Here is a 14869-nt window from a genome sequence, read left to right as displayed (position 1 = left end):
GAAGTGATTTGGAATCCTAACTTCATACTCATTTCTTCTTTCAGAAGTATATCCTTACTATTCTGTGTGGCTCACTGATATATAAGCAAGGTTATCATTTTCGTGGGAGATAAGATGGCACAACAAGTAAGAATAAGGTGTGTTTTAAGTATTTTCAAATATAGGAGAGAAAACATGTGCCCCAGAGGGCAGAAATAAGGGCATTGGAAGAATAAGCAGCAAATCTAGGCTCGATGTCAGAGAAGCATCTTAACAATGAACAATTCTCCAAAACTGTAATAGACTATGTTGGTAGGTGATAGTTACCCTCTCATTGGATGTCTTCAAGAAAAAGCTATGAAACCATGTTTGGTGAGTCACAAAAGGGGTTATTGGTCAAATATAGATTGATCTAAATGGCCTTCAAGATCCCTTCCAACTCTGAGATACTGTGATTCGGTGATATTTTTGGAATTGAAAGGTGATATTTTTGTTCAAGATTCCTTTTCCTTTTGATGTTCGTATGTGTTATTTTAAGAACTTTTGATATAAGAGAGTAGGCACTGACTGCAACCTCAGCTCACTGATCCTGTCTTCCCACAGGGTTAGAAATGCATCAGGAAGCCCTGGATGTCTAGCCCACAGGAAGAGGGGAAGACAAAGACAAGACAGAAATGGCCTGTGAGTGTAACAGACCTTTCCTCTTGAAACCTTTCCTTATTATCCCTGAAAAATAGCATTTAATAAGTTGTTTTTGTTAGTAAAGAGGAAGAGGATGGTCACATTTTAGAATCCATTGAACTTCTCCAAAACATTATTTGTGGAGAATAATATAATTGTGGGGTTTTCCTACTGTACTTCAAAGCTTTAAAAAATCATGCAAATTTTGATTAATCTATGTATTTATTAACTTCTACAGCCTAATTAGCTTATTAAATTAAATTGAATACATTTTATGGCTCTGTCCCTAATTTTCATATTCAGGAAATAATATGTGGTTTGGGCTGTCCATGCCATGGTTTTTAAACATTATTCTGCATAATACTAAATGTAGCTCATGTAAGTCAGCAAACTCCGTTCACAAAGAATCATAGATTTTTTAACTTGGTGGTAGTCCACAATATCCCTAAATTTTGGATTTTTTTGTGGAAGCTTATCTTCTCTCTAAATGCCCTGAGTCCTTCTATCTGGAAGATCTCTTTCTCCTCAAGTCACCAACACTTTCCAGGGACCCTTCCCATTTAGAGACTAATATTCTTCTAACCTTTGATGCTCCTTAGTATTTTCCATACTCTCTACAATCTTTTTAATTGGTAGCTTCCTTCCTATGACATCAGAGGCAAGCAAAGCAAAGCAAAACAAAACAAAACAAAACAAAAAAAAACAAGAAGTTTATAATAAATAAAAATACTCCACCTTTAGCAGGCAAAACAATTGCCACTGTCTGCACTCCAGAGTTGTCCTTTTGTGTGATAGGATCTGACCTTGCATGTAATCATAAGAATGATGAGAGAGGCCACAGTAATCCCAATGACAAATCCAGCAGAAAGATGTCATGAGATCATTAGGTCTTTTCCTCCTTTTTCATACTTATTACCCAGGTGACTTTTGGCAAGCCAGTTGTCCTCTTTGAACCACATTTTCTGTATAGATAAAAAAAGGGGAAGGAGTTTGGTTAGATACTATCTGAGGTTACTTTGAATTATAGAGACCTATATTATGGTCTAATACCTCCCCATTCTATACCTCTGACTTTGCCATAACTTATCATCCTACCTGAAGACTAATGGTGCCCATCTATTGACAATGACTAAGCATTCAATTATACTAGTTTACCATGTTTGAGGGGGGTAGGGTTGTTTATTTTATTAATGGGAAATTGTTTCTTTAGGAGGAATTAGTGATTTAAACTCAGCAAGGGAGGCTTAATGCATTCTTATTTTCCATCTCCTTATGTTATATTTTAAGTCCTTGTTAGCTATCTACATCCTCACCTTTCCTATCCAAAAGATCATTTACCCTGGCAGAGGAAATAAAAGCTGAGCAGCTCCATACTTTCTCCATTATGTATTACTCTTGTTTCATCCATCCCAAGCAGAAATCCCAAACATCTTTGATCCTTTTTCCTTCCAGTAGTTTGCATAAGTCCTGGTTTATTTTCTGTATCTTTATTTGCCAAAAATTTCCACTCATTCTGTGTGTCAGGGCCCTGATATCCTCCTTAACTATGTCCTCCTTCAGACAAACTCTAGGTCTTCCCTCGATTGTCTTTAAAAAGAAATATTGTCAAATGAATATTTGTATCCCCACCTGTTTGTTTATGTTCACATGATAAGACCCAAACCTCAAAGAATGCAAGATTTGTGGCTGGAAGGAATCCCCCCTTGTTTTGTTATTAATAACTATTATCAACAATTGTGCTCATCAAACCTGTCAGAAAATACATGTTTTCAGGCCAAAAAGGCATTCAGACAGGTTTTCCAACTACATTGAATTTTAAAAATTATGGAACTTGTCAGAGTGACTACTCAGGCATATGGAAAACCTAACCCTTCCTCCCTCCAAATCAGCATGGATGAATGCCATCAAGTGTGTCCTAACAAGGTGGTCCTTCCAAAGACTGAATATTCCTTTCTTTATGCAGTCAGAGAACTAAATTGGGACCCTGTTCATTGGGGTGAAAGGGCACAGGCTTCCAGACAGCCCAAAGTCATTCATCTCTATAGACACAATCCTATTAGCCCCAGGAATTTATAACCCAGAACTATTATTTAAACCAGGATAGTCTATTCTCAGTCTCTGCACCCTAAGTCCATGGCACATTGCCCTGGCTGGGTACAAATGAATGAAAGGAACTGCTGATTCAACACGAGCTGAAAGTTAAATGAAATTCAACAGGAAGTGACAAATAAAATGGCTGTCATAGACATAATGTTTTTATGCCTCTGGTTGATTTCCAAAGACCATTTTCCAGGCTAAGGCCAATGGAGAGGGGAGAGGGAGGCAGCTTGTTCTCCATATGGGACTTCCTCCAGGGGTTAACAAATGCTCCTGAACTGCAGGTCTTCTAAAGAATCAATCACTTTGCCAACAAGAGACATCAGAGAAATGTCTGCCTGTCTGTGCTTGGCATCACTGCCACCACATGGATTAATGAATTCTGTGTCCTCTAATCCCCCTCATTATACACCTCTGTTTTATACAAGTAGCCAAATGTCTCAGGATTCATTTTAATGAACGTGAGTCATTCCTTAATTTCCAGTAGATTGGATAGCTAGCTAGGTTAAAGGGAGTCACAAATAAGGCTAAAAATATTATATGTCACATGGAAGAAAATCTCTGTAATATAGTGGCACACAGTCAGGACCATGGGGAAGGAATAAAAAAACATCTAAAAAAATCCTTTTTCCTTTTATTTAAATTTAATTAACTTTTTTTGGTTACATTTTAAATTCCTTGCTGTCTTCCTTCCTCCCCACCCTACAATATAGAAGGTCATCATTTCACATGCATTCATACATGTGTAAAACCATATTGTTCATACTTCTATTCATCAGTTCTTTCTCTAGAGGTAGAGAACTTCTTCCATAGATCCTTTGTTATTGATTTGAATATTTATAATACTCAGAATGACTTAGTTGTACAGTTATTCTTCTAACAATATTGTCTTTACTGTATACAAAGTTCTCTTAGTTCTGCTCATTTCTCTTTTCATTAATCCATATCTTTCCAAAGTCTTTTTCCCAAATCCACCTGTTCATCATTTCTTACAGCACAGCAGTATTCCATCACAATTATATAATACAACTTGTTTAGCCACTCCCTAACTGATGGGTGTTCCTTCAATTTCCAATTGCCACCACATAGAGAGCTGCCATAAGTACTTTAGACCATATAGGGTTTTTTCCCCCTTTTCTCTGATCACCTTGGGAAACAGACCTAATACTGGTATATTGCTGGGTCAAGGAGTACACACAGTTTTATAACTCTTTTGGCATAATACCAAATTGCTCTCCAGAATGGTTGGATCAGTTGATCATGGAACTTTGGTTCCATGAATATTGTATTAGTGCCCCAGTTTTTTATGACACCTCCAAAATTTCTCATTTTTGATCATTTAGCTAATCTGATAAGTGTGAGATGATATTTCACAGTTATTTTAATTTGAATTTCTCTAATGAATGATGATTTAAACTGTTTTTTCCTCATGACTACATATAACCATGATTTCTTTATCAAAAATTTGACTGTTCATATCCTTTGATCATTTATCAATTGGGGAATATTTGATATTCTTATAAATTTGACAAAGTTCTACATATGGTTGATATGAAACCTTTATCTGAGAAACTGTATAAAAACTTCTCCCTCAATTTTCTGTTTTAATCTACTTAGATCTTCTTATTTATATCTACCAAGTCACAGACTACTTTCAATCCATGTTGGTAAAGAACATAGATGAAAATCCCTATGAGAAAATCCTGAATCTTTCAAAGATTGGCCTGAATCATATATCCTTACATTCTGGAAACCACATTTAGAGTCATTTTCAGTTTGTCAAATAATTCAGAATTGAAAATATTCACCTTTGTTTCCTTATTTTAAAAAAAAGAAAGTGCTATGCCTGGATATTTATGGTCATGGTGACTCTTCTCCTTTCCTAATTCTACATTTTGTCATCCTCGAGAGGAGCAAACATAAACCTAACAGAACCAAGTCCCACATTACTTAATAGATCCACACAGTCAAGATTGCCAGGTTTCAAATCAACCAGAATTCAGGTACTATGTATTAAGGAAATAAAGCTAGACCATATGGTATTTTAGCTCCAATCTGAACTCTATATTTCATTATAGAGCAGAATATATGTTGAGCAGGGAGGTAGGGGGGAAGATTAAAAAAGCAAGTCCATTAGTCATTGAAACAATTAAAAACCTGGACAATTAACTGGCTTTTTAACTGGATGCTATGTAAATAGATGCTGAATATAAAGTTAGTAAAAGACAGATAAATCATTGGCATTTTTAATGATTGTTCATTGCAAAGTATAAATTAAATGGACTTGTGACATATCAGATTTATTTTTAGATAAAATGTCTTTACTTTGCTAAGACCATAAATTCTATCTCATTACATTGCTCAGCTACTTTGGACAAGTAGTGTCTGAAATTTATATGCCAAGTGCATTGGAAGTTGAAAGAAAATGTTCCCAGTAAGATGAAGCACACTATTTTTTTAATGTAAAAGTTATTTGTATATGTCTACCTCCAGAGAAAGAATTGATGAATGCAAATGACAGTTTTTATATGCATATATCTTTTTGTCAAATGACGCATTCTTTAATTGGAGAGGTAGTGGTGGGACCAATGGAATTAACCAAATATCTTAATATTTTAAATGTTACAAATAAACAATTTTTAAAGTTATTATTTACACAGCTCTTCCATTAGATAGCACCATTTGCACCCAAACCACATCATATTAGGTTTTGCTTTCAAGTGCTACTCTTATATTTCTATGGATCTATGATTATGTCCAAAGAAGCCAACTACAACTCATACGCTTGTTAATCTAACATGATTCTTATTCATGTCTATTCATAAATCTGTCACATAAGCTCTATCCATCTTCTACCACTTTTAAGATTGTACATTTACCAATAGAGACCATGTGGACTGTCTATGAGTTATCTTGGATTCTCTATATCAGAATGGTCTTTTTGTTTGGTCATTTATTTGATGAGATCTTCTATGCCACTTCTCCTATGTAATTGCTCATGCCTAACATCTTGTATTCTATCAGTGCCCAGCTTGCAACTCTTCATTATTCACTGAATTATCTGTACCTTTATCTTTACAGAGACTATAACATTCCATGACCCACAAACATAATTAGCATGAAAAAAATACCAGCATTAAAAAGATGTGTATTTCTGGAAGAAATATGTTCTTTTAATTAAAAGAAGCACATGTTTTCATTAATTCAATCCATTCTGTCCTCCTTTTCATGTTCAATTCTGAGCTTATATCATTATCCATTTGCAGGGTCTGTTCAAGATATATGTACTGATATGCCAACTGTATGGATTTCTGTCCATTTATATAGTATAGAGCAGTGGTAAAGGACACAGGCATTCTGCATCTGCTTAGATTTTCTGAGTGAATAGCTCCATCAAACTATTGTAAATTATTCTCGTTTTTTATTTGAAGGTTCTAGACAACACTTAAAAATAGAATTTTCTACTGAATGTATATCTAATGTCCAATGATTGGATATACTACTAGAGGAATTAAACCACATTTTTGTTACATCTTTCTAAATGAATCTAGGAAACAGAACAGAAGATCTCACAGCCTTTCTTCTCTGAATTAAATAAGTGGTTTCATGATGAGGGTTCACTAAGATGGTAAGGGCCCATTTTGATGGGAAGGTATGCATTAAGCATAAAAAGTGCTAAGCAAAAGTTGGATTGAATTGAATTGATGAGGCAGTGAGGTGTAGTGGAAAGAATACTAGCTTTGAAGTCAACAGATCTGGCTTCAATCTACCATTGATGCTTACTATCTTTATTACCTTGACTTTGACTTGCCCAAACCTCAGTTTCTTTATAAGAGGGGTTAGACAAGATACACCTTCCAGCACCAAATCTATTCAGGAATGTGCTAGTAAACATTTAATAAATATTTAACAATTGGATCTCTAAAAATAAAAATGTACACTTATAAATTTAAGATGAATTATTAACATTTTCTCACAAAAACAATAAATCAACTTCTGGTTTGCAGGGTTGGCCAATTTTCAAACTATAAATATTTACATGAAAAATTTAATTACTAGCTCTCTTGAGCCGATACAAGCTTGTTCCAGTGCACCTCGGATCCAACATGAATTAAATTGAAGTGACACTTAGTGGTCTCATTTTGTAGTGTTCATAGTGAGAATAAACAAACAGACTACCATGAAGATAATTCATCTACGTAGACTGGAAAGAATTAAATTGTGGCACAGCAGAAAAACCATTGGGTTTGACATCTCATCTGTTTCCTTATCTTCAAAAGGACAGAAGTGACCTAAATGGCCTCTAGGATCCCTTTTACGTGTGAATCTTGGACCCTCTGTTGGGAAATCCTGTAAAAAAACTTGACAATATTCTTTCAAACTAAGTTAACATATACCGTATTACCCAGTGACTTTAATGAAAAGGTAAGCACAGCAGAGGGCAACCAAAACTATTTTGATAAAGATGGTTCAGGAATGAAATGCATTTTTGATTACTCAAAAGCCTCAAGTTTATACACTACAAATTTTTTCTTTAAGTAGAAACTTCAAAGACACTAGTCACAGTGAGCACTGAACAGCATCATGAAAAAAAGAAAGGATTTCTTAAACAAGAAATGACTAGTTAGAAAAATAGCACTCATTTCAGAATCAGCTTTCTTGGGTGCTTTTTGATTATTGACTAGTAAGAACAAAGATCAAAGAAAATAACAAATTTAGAAGAAAGGTTAAAGATAAAAAGAAGACAGTGAGATTACAGCATCTCCAACCTGACCTGTTTAAACAAGCTTCCAGTCTTCATAAAATGGGAAATGAACCAAAATGTAGACATTATCTCTTTCATGGTTGCTTATCCTTTGCATAACAGTCACTACAAGGAAGCATTGGGGAAAGCCCAGGAAACTACCTTATCTAGCAAACATTCATGACTGAAAAAGGAGTAAGAATGTAACCAGAATGAGACCAAAGGGCCAAACATCCCGAGTGTTCCATGGATATCCCTGAGATATTAAAAGAACCAGATGGAAACGTCCAAGGTGCTGAGTGGATCATGTCACACTACAGAGGATTTATAAAAAGACCTGGATAAGAAATACACTGATGAGAAGGTTTAGAAGAGTTGCAATCTGCGTTAATGGCGAAGTACCTCCATTGAAAAGATTACATTTCCATCAAAGTACAACATAAGAAGCTTCTCATTTTCACGAAAAGCTTCTCTTTTCCCTGAGATCCAGAAACTTCTTAAACTGCAAGGAGTTTTAGTCATCCTTTGAATCCATCCCATTCTGGTAAAGTTCAGTCAGTCAATAAGGACTTGTTAAGAGCCTACTATGTGCCCAGAGGGAATCTCACTCACCTAGAATAACAGATAGTTAATGGCAGAACTAGGCTGTGAGCTGTGTGGACTAACAACTAATTAACATGTCTTTATTAGTATTATTGGAGGTTGAATGATGAAACTCCCACCAGAAAAAAAAGTGGTTTATTTTTCTCCTCCAGTTTATTTTTTACTTTTTAACATCAGTTAACCAAGAGACTGAAGAAAAAGCTAGAATCAGACATATAGAAAGGAATTTCAGTAGAAAATTGTTTTCAGTGAACTTATTTTAGTGTTCAACCTTGTTTGGGGCATTATCTTTTAAAAGATTCTAACATGATTTCTATCATGAATTGTTAGATTAGAACTGAACCAGATGTACTCACAAAGACATTGACCTGAGAAATTTACTTGTTTGATTTCTAGTGTACAAAATATCAAAAAGATCAGGGGAATGGATAAACAAATTGTGATTTATAAATGTAATGGAACAGTATTTTGCTCTGAGCTGGAAAAAAAGAATTCAAGGACATTTGAGAGAATCTTTATGAACTGATGTGGAGCTAAGTGGAAAGAACAACAATTTACAAAATTATCACAGCAATATAAAGGTAAATAAAATGGAAAGATAGCAGAATGTAAGGCAGTCAGATGGCACAATGACCACAGTGCTGGACCTGGAGTTATGAAGACCTGAGCTCAAATCCCACCTCAGATACTTACTAGCTGTGTGACCTTGCACAAGTCACATACCCTCTGCCTGTCTCAGTTTTCTCATTTATAAAATAAAGACATCTACCTCAATAGGGTTGTTGAGAGCATAAAATCAAATGAGTTAATATTTGTGATATACTCTGCCAATTTAAAAGCACTACATAAATTCTGGCTATTATTATAACTCTGCCCAGGGCAGTGACTGAAAATTATTTCAGTAGACTATTGGTGGTACATGCTTTCCCCCACTAAGCAGACCAACACATGATCAGAAATGATAAATGCATTTTGTTTTGCTTAACTATTTATTAGTGATAAGAAAGAGATCTATTAGTGTTGGGAAATTTTTTAGAAAGTGATAACAAAAATAATTAAAAATAATTTTAAAGAAAAGAAAAGAGAAAAAAATTAATTCCAGTAGGGATGCCATCTGTAATTGATGGAGTAGAAAAAGGGTATTTTGGCGACTTTTTTTCTCTCACAGTTGAAAAGACACATTCAAAAACATGTATTTATAGTTTGTAAAAAAATAGTTATGTAGTTCTCCCTCTGTCTCTGTCTGTCTCTCTCTAATTGAAGCAAAGGCACCCAGAGCAACCATTTCCAATCAAAGGGCATCATGCAATGCCAAGCACCTGGTGTGCACTCAATGCATATCGATTGGTGCTGCTGATCAGAAAAGAAACCCACTTATAACAAACTCCAGGGAAGCAGAAAGAAGCATTGCACTCACATGCCTGCTTGACACAGTTTGTCCCACCCCTAGACACCATGTTGTGATAAAGCTGGGAAAGCCATGGTAGCAATGAGCTCAAACACCAAACGGAGATAAAAATTCAATCCTCGTCTCTCTGGAAACACAACTTCGAGCTTCTCCTATTTTCTTAAATGACAGTGATTAAGCAATGGCTTGTGCCCATTTTAATTCCAGTTTGGCTTCAGAACTAAAATAAATGATTCTTCTTTTAAATATGGGCCATTAGCTTGTCTGCAGTCGACTCTGGATCAGCTGGACACATCTAAAAAAAAATCTCACTGACCCTTGGACTTTGAGCTCCATTTTAGTCCTTCTGGTCAACATTTTATTCAGTAGCAGCAGCAGAAAGCCATATCTTTCACAATCTGGATCTAGCTTTCAGGACTTCTTTTATATTACTTCCTTCCATGCACCTAATATTCTAGCAAGAGTTGCTATAATTCTTGCAGACAACATTCCCTCTCTCACTGACATGCTTTTGCAAAAACTACCCCGCACCTAGAATCTTCTTCCTCCTCACCTTTCCCAAAATCCCTTTCAAGCTCAGTTCAGAAGCTCCTTCCCACAGGAGAACTTTTCTGATCTTTGGGCCTCTCTCAATTATACTGTATCTACTTCATATGTATTGTATAGACACTTCTCCCTCTCTGTCTCTCTCTCTCTCTGTCTCTCTGTCTCTCTCTCTGTCTCTCTCTCTGTCTCTCTCTGTCTCTCTCTGTCTCTCTCTCTGTCTCTCTCTCTCTCTCTCTCAAATACACACACATATATGGATATATGTTGTATTCTAGTAGAGAGCAAATTCTTTGAAGTCAGAGACTACCTTGCTTTTTATTTCTATCCCAAGCACCAAGAAGAACCTTTTGCAAGTAGTAATCTGAATCAATACATGTTCGTTGAATAATAAATCATTAGAACTATTAAAGTACTCCTACCTCTTCCTGCCTATGATCATTTTAGTTTAAACTCCAATGAGAAGGTTTAAATGATAAATTGCTCCAAGACAGTGGCCTCTCACCCATTTCAGAAGATTTTTTTGTTTGTTTTTTAAGAAATGATGGACTAAATGAGCTTTCTTTTATTTTGGCAGGAAACATTTTGGTCATAAAAGATGGCCCTATATTAGAAGGCATGTTCTTTGAGGTCAGAGATTGTGGGCTTTTCCTACCCTTTCCTTGAGTGCTGAACACTTAACCCAGTTCCTAGCAGGTGATCAGGACTTAATGAATAATTATTTATTGACTGACTTAGATGTGGAGAATTACTCAAAATTCTTGGGGCTGTTTATATCCTCAAATGGTCTAGGATTGTAACTCAAAAGTGGCTTCACATAGCAATATGACTTAGAAGATTCTATTTCTAAGCAAGTTGAGTTTTTCTCTAAAATAGAGGATCATGATTTGGCTAACTATTCCCTAAACTAGAGCCATAACTTGTAGATGGGAACTAGTTTGTTGAATTTAAATTCTGGGCTCCCAAGATGTACTGTTAACTGAAAAATAATTCAATCTGCATTAAAAGGAGCCCACATCTTTACATGACTTCATGTTAATATATTGGCATTAGAAGAACTGCTAGGGTGAGTCTGCAAAAAACTCAAGTAACCTGGGGTAAGTGATAGGAAAAACTGAAGAGGTGCAGTGTATGCAAGGTGTCAGCAGAAGGAACCTAGCACTTGCTGTTCAACTTGGCTATGCTACTAATGAGACAATAGCTCACAGGATAGGCATCACAACAAATCTGATAGCACATTTATCCTCTGAATAAGTTAGCTGAAATATATAGAGAATATAAGATATGGCTGTGTTTATTATTTGCTGATCTTAAAAATAAAATTTGACTTGGTAAAAAAAAAATGCACTCTGAAAGGCTCTCTTCCTCCAAGGTGCTGCCTATGAATATGTTTAGAAAAAACAAAATTTCTTAATTGATACATTCACAGGGTTAACTTAACTCAACAATTCTCTGCTCATCATGGTCAAGCAAAGTATAGGGCACAGTGTTCGCCAGTGTCCTGGAAGTTATTCTGCAGAGTCTAAATGGAAAAGCGATTCCCTAAACACCAAATGGTATTGTGCTGATTTCATCGAGCCCCCAGAATACTACAGAACACATTGAATGAGATCCTTGACCACTCAAAAGGATGTGGCCTATCAATTCCTGTAAGAAAAAGCAAATGTATGAATGTTATGCAAAGATACATGCAGTTATAAAAGAAGCTCAAGGATTATATCCATTAGTACATATCTTAAGCAAGGCAGATGGACAATGAACTGGGTCCAGAATTGAATCAGAGGAAGAGAACAGGCTGGATTGCATTTGGAAAATTGTGCATCATGATTCCAAATTGCTCTCAGATACAAAAAATAACACCTTTTTAAAATTAGTAATTTTCCAGCTATGTCATGCGGGTATGAAACATGGGACACCACTATTTCTGAAGAATCAGATTGTTTTCACCCAAACACAACTGAGAGCTGCACGGTACCCATACTAGTCTGAACATAGCATTAAAGTGCATGAAAGAAGTATGAAATGTATCCAGGAAAAGTAAACTATCCAGAGGAAAGCAATTGCTTTGATAATATAGCAAGATGAAGGAATACTCATTAGACAGACTGTGCTCATCACTGGTAATCAGGCAAGGTCTCTAGCATGTTGATGGAGGATTTATCTTTCTATGTGGGGGAACATGAACAAGAATTTTACAGGACCAAAAGGTATATTGGAAGGTTGTGATCAAGTCCATCCTTCACTCTATCAAACTGATCCTGTGTGCAAATCTCATCATACATCCTGTTTTTATGACCAGCCTCCTTGATGTTCCCCAAATATAACACTCCATCTCTCTACTCCCCGTGTTTTTTCCTGGAAATCCTCCATGCTCCCACATACCTGTCCCTCCTCATCTCTACCTCCTCGCTTTCCTAGCCTCCTTCAGATCCAAGTGAAAGATTCCACCTTCTACAGGACACCTTCCCCAACCTCCTTCTCTCTGAGGCTTTCAGATTTGTGTTAGTTTTATACTTAGTTGTTTATATTTAGCCTCCCCCATTGGACAGTGAGTTCCCTGTGTGCAAGAATTGTTTTTTTTTTATTTTCTTTATGTCCCTAACACTTAGGATGGTGCCTGGCCCACAGTAGGTGTTTAATTAATGACTTTTGATTTGACCTCACATTACCATAGAAGAAAGTAACCCTATAAATGACATCTCAGATGCATTGAAGTCTAAATTATAACTTTTAAGAAATTACCAGATATAGTAACATATATGAAAAATGAACCATACATTTATTGATTTGTACACATGATCAATTCGTTTTCAAATGGAATTAATAGATAATATTTATAGGGTGCTTTAAATTTTATGTTCATTATCTCATTTGATTCTAATCACAAATCTGAGAGATTAGAGTTATGTATTATTTATCTTCATTTTGCATATAAGTAAATTTATTTTTATAGGGCAGCTTGGTGATGTGGTGGGTAGAGCACTGGGCCTGTGGTCAAGAAGATCCAAGTTAAAAATCCTGCTTGAGACATTTGAGACATTTACTAGTTGTGTGACCCTGGGCAAGTCACTTGACCCTGTTTACCTCAGTTCCCTCATCTATAAAATGAACTGGAGAAGGAAATGGCAAACCACTCCACTGTATCTGCCAAAAAAAAAACCCCTCAAATGGGGTCACAAAGAGTCTGATATGATTGAAACAACTCAACAGCAAACTTTTGTTAAGAAAAATTACGAGTTGTCCAGAGTTACACAGCTAGAATCCTTCATAGGAATTATTTCAACTCAGCCCTCTTCTGATTACAGTACTAGCCCTGCTAACTCTGCCTCTCATATCATCAACAGACACTGATTTAGTTCCTCTGGTACAGAAAACACTCTTCTAGGCACCGAGAAAGAGACAAGGAGATTTGCTAAATCGATTCTCTACAGGGAACTGCAATATACCTCAGTAAAGAATAGGTTTACTGAAAAGGCAACGTGATATAATGAATGGATTTTAAAGACTGGTAGCTGAATCTTAGTCCTGAAACTCCTGCCTGTGACCTGGGGCAAGCCTGTCCTCTATCGAGGTCTCAGTTTCCTTTTCTATCAAATAAAAGAGTTGGGCTAGATGACCTTTAAAGTTTCTTCCAGCTGTAAGTTTCCATGGAGGGAATATGGGATGGAGAAAGGAAGAAGGAAGAAGTAAAGGAAGGAAGAAAGAAAGAAGGGAGGGAGGGAGGAATGGAGGAGGGGGGAAGAAAGGGAGGGAGGGAGGGAGAGAGGGAGGAAGGAAGGAAGGAAGGAAGGAAGGAAGGAAGGAAGGAAGGAAGGAAGGAAGGAAGGAAGGAAGAAAGGAAGGAAGGAAGGAAGGAAGGAAGGAAGGAAGGAAGGAAGGAAGGAAGGAAGGAAGGAAGGAAGGAAGGAAGGAAGGAAGGAAGGAAGGAAGGAAGGAAGGAAGGAAGGAAGGAAGGAAGGAAGGAAGGAAGGAAGGAAGGAAGGAAGACTTATGTCTTTCTATTCCAAGCTTAGCATACAGTAAATACTTAATAGAGTACTTGCTGATTAGTTGACTGAAAGATTATAATATCAGTCTGTAATGAAATTTGTCTTTCCATTATAGAGTTTAGAAGAAAATCTAAAACTCCCACAGAGGTATTTTCTAATTCACATTCATTTTACTCTGAGAAGGCAAGTTAAGTCTCAGCCTGTTCTTTGAAAAAGGCAAACACCATGTTTCAAACTTCCTAATTAGATCTAGAAATTCTTAGGGATGAGACACAAATTTTAAATACCATGTTAGATGAGCTCCACAACAATAAATGCCCCCTGCTCTTTCTCCCCCCTACTTTTACTTTCAAGACCCCTGAGGGAAGATAATTCATGAATCTCATCTGCAGGTTGGATCACATGTTGGCAAAATACTTTGACCCAGTTTCCCAAAAAAACCTAACTTTGGAACCTTCCAGTGGGAAGGTGGCCATAACAATGAAGAGTAAAAAACAAAACAAGAGTGTTGCAAAGAATGGATAACTAAGAAAAATGTAAATGAAATGTACCCACTTGCCTATTAAACATCATGATAGAGGAAATTGTGACTTCCATCTCCCAGTGCTGTCACTGTACATCCCTGCCTCCTTAACTTCAATCTTGACCCAATACCCTCATGTCAATGGGTGTCACACCAATGAGTATTCATCAAATACCTACTCTACGCCAGGCACTGAGCAAGGGCTATCAAGAAAAAATGAAAAAAAAAATACTTTTCTAAATGTTCCTAGCCAGTTCTCTCGCTTTCTCTATAAAATGTCTCAGTTCCACTCTGTTCCTATG

General features: G+C 36.4%; 1 long non-coding RNA gene across 1 annotated transcript in view; it reads right to left on the bottom strand.

Annotated features, from left to right (window-relative positions):
* The window catches only part of LOC130455073 (uncharacterized), a 53742-nt gene that overhangs the window by 25792 nt on the left and 13081 nt on the right, over nucleotides 1-14869 (bottom strand). The window contains exon 3 of the long non-coding RNA XR_008912909.1: nucleotides 1396-1622. This is a non-coding gene — a long non-coding RNA (uncharacterized LOC130455073). The remainder of the gene's footprint in view (nucleotides 1-1395; nucleotides 1623-14869) is intronic.

The sequence above is a fragment of the Monodelphis domestica genome, chromosome 6 (assembly GCF_027887165.1).
Source record: "Monodelphis domestica isolate mMonDom1 chromosome 6, mMonDom1.pri, whole genome shotgun sequence".
In the NCBI taxonomy this organism is placed as follows: Eukaryota; Metazoa; Chordata; class Mammalia; order Didelphimorphia; family Didelphidae; genus Monodelphis; species Monodelphis domestica.
This window is presented reverse-complemented; position numbering and strand designations above follow the sequence as displayed.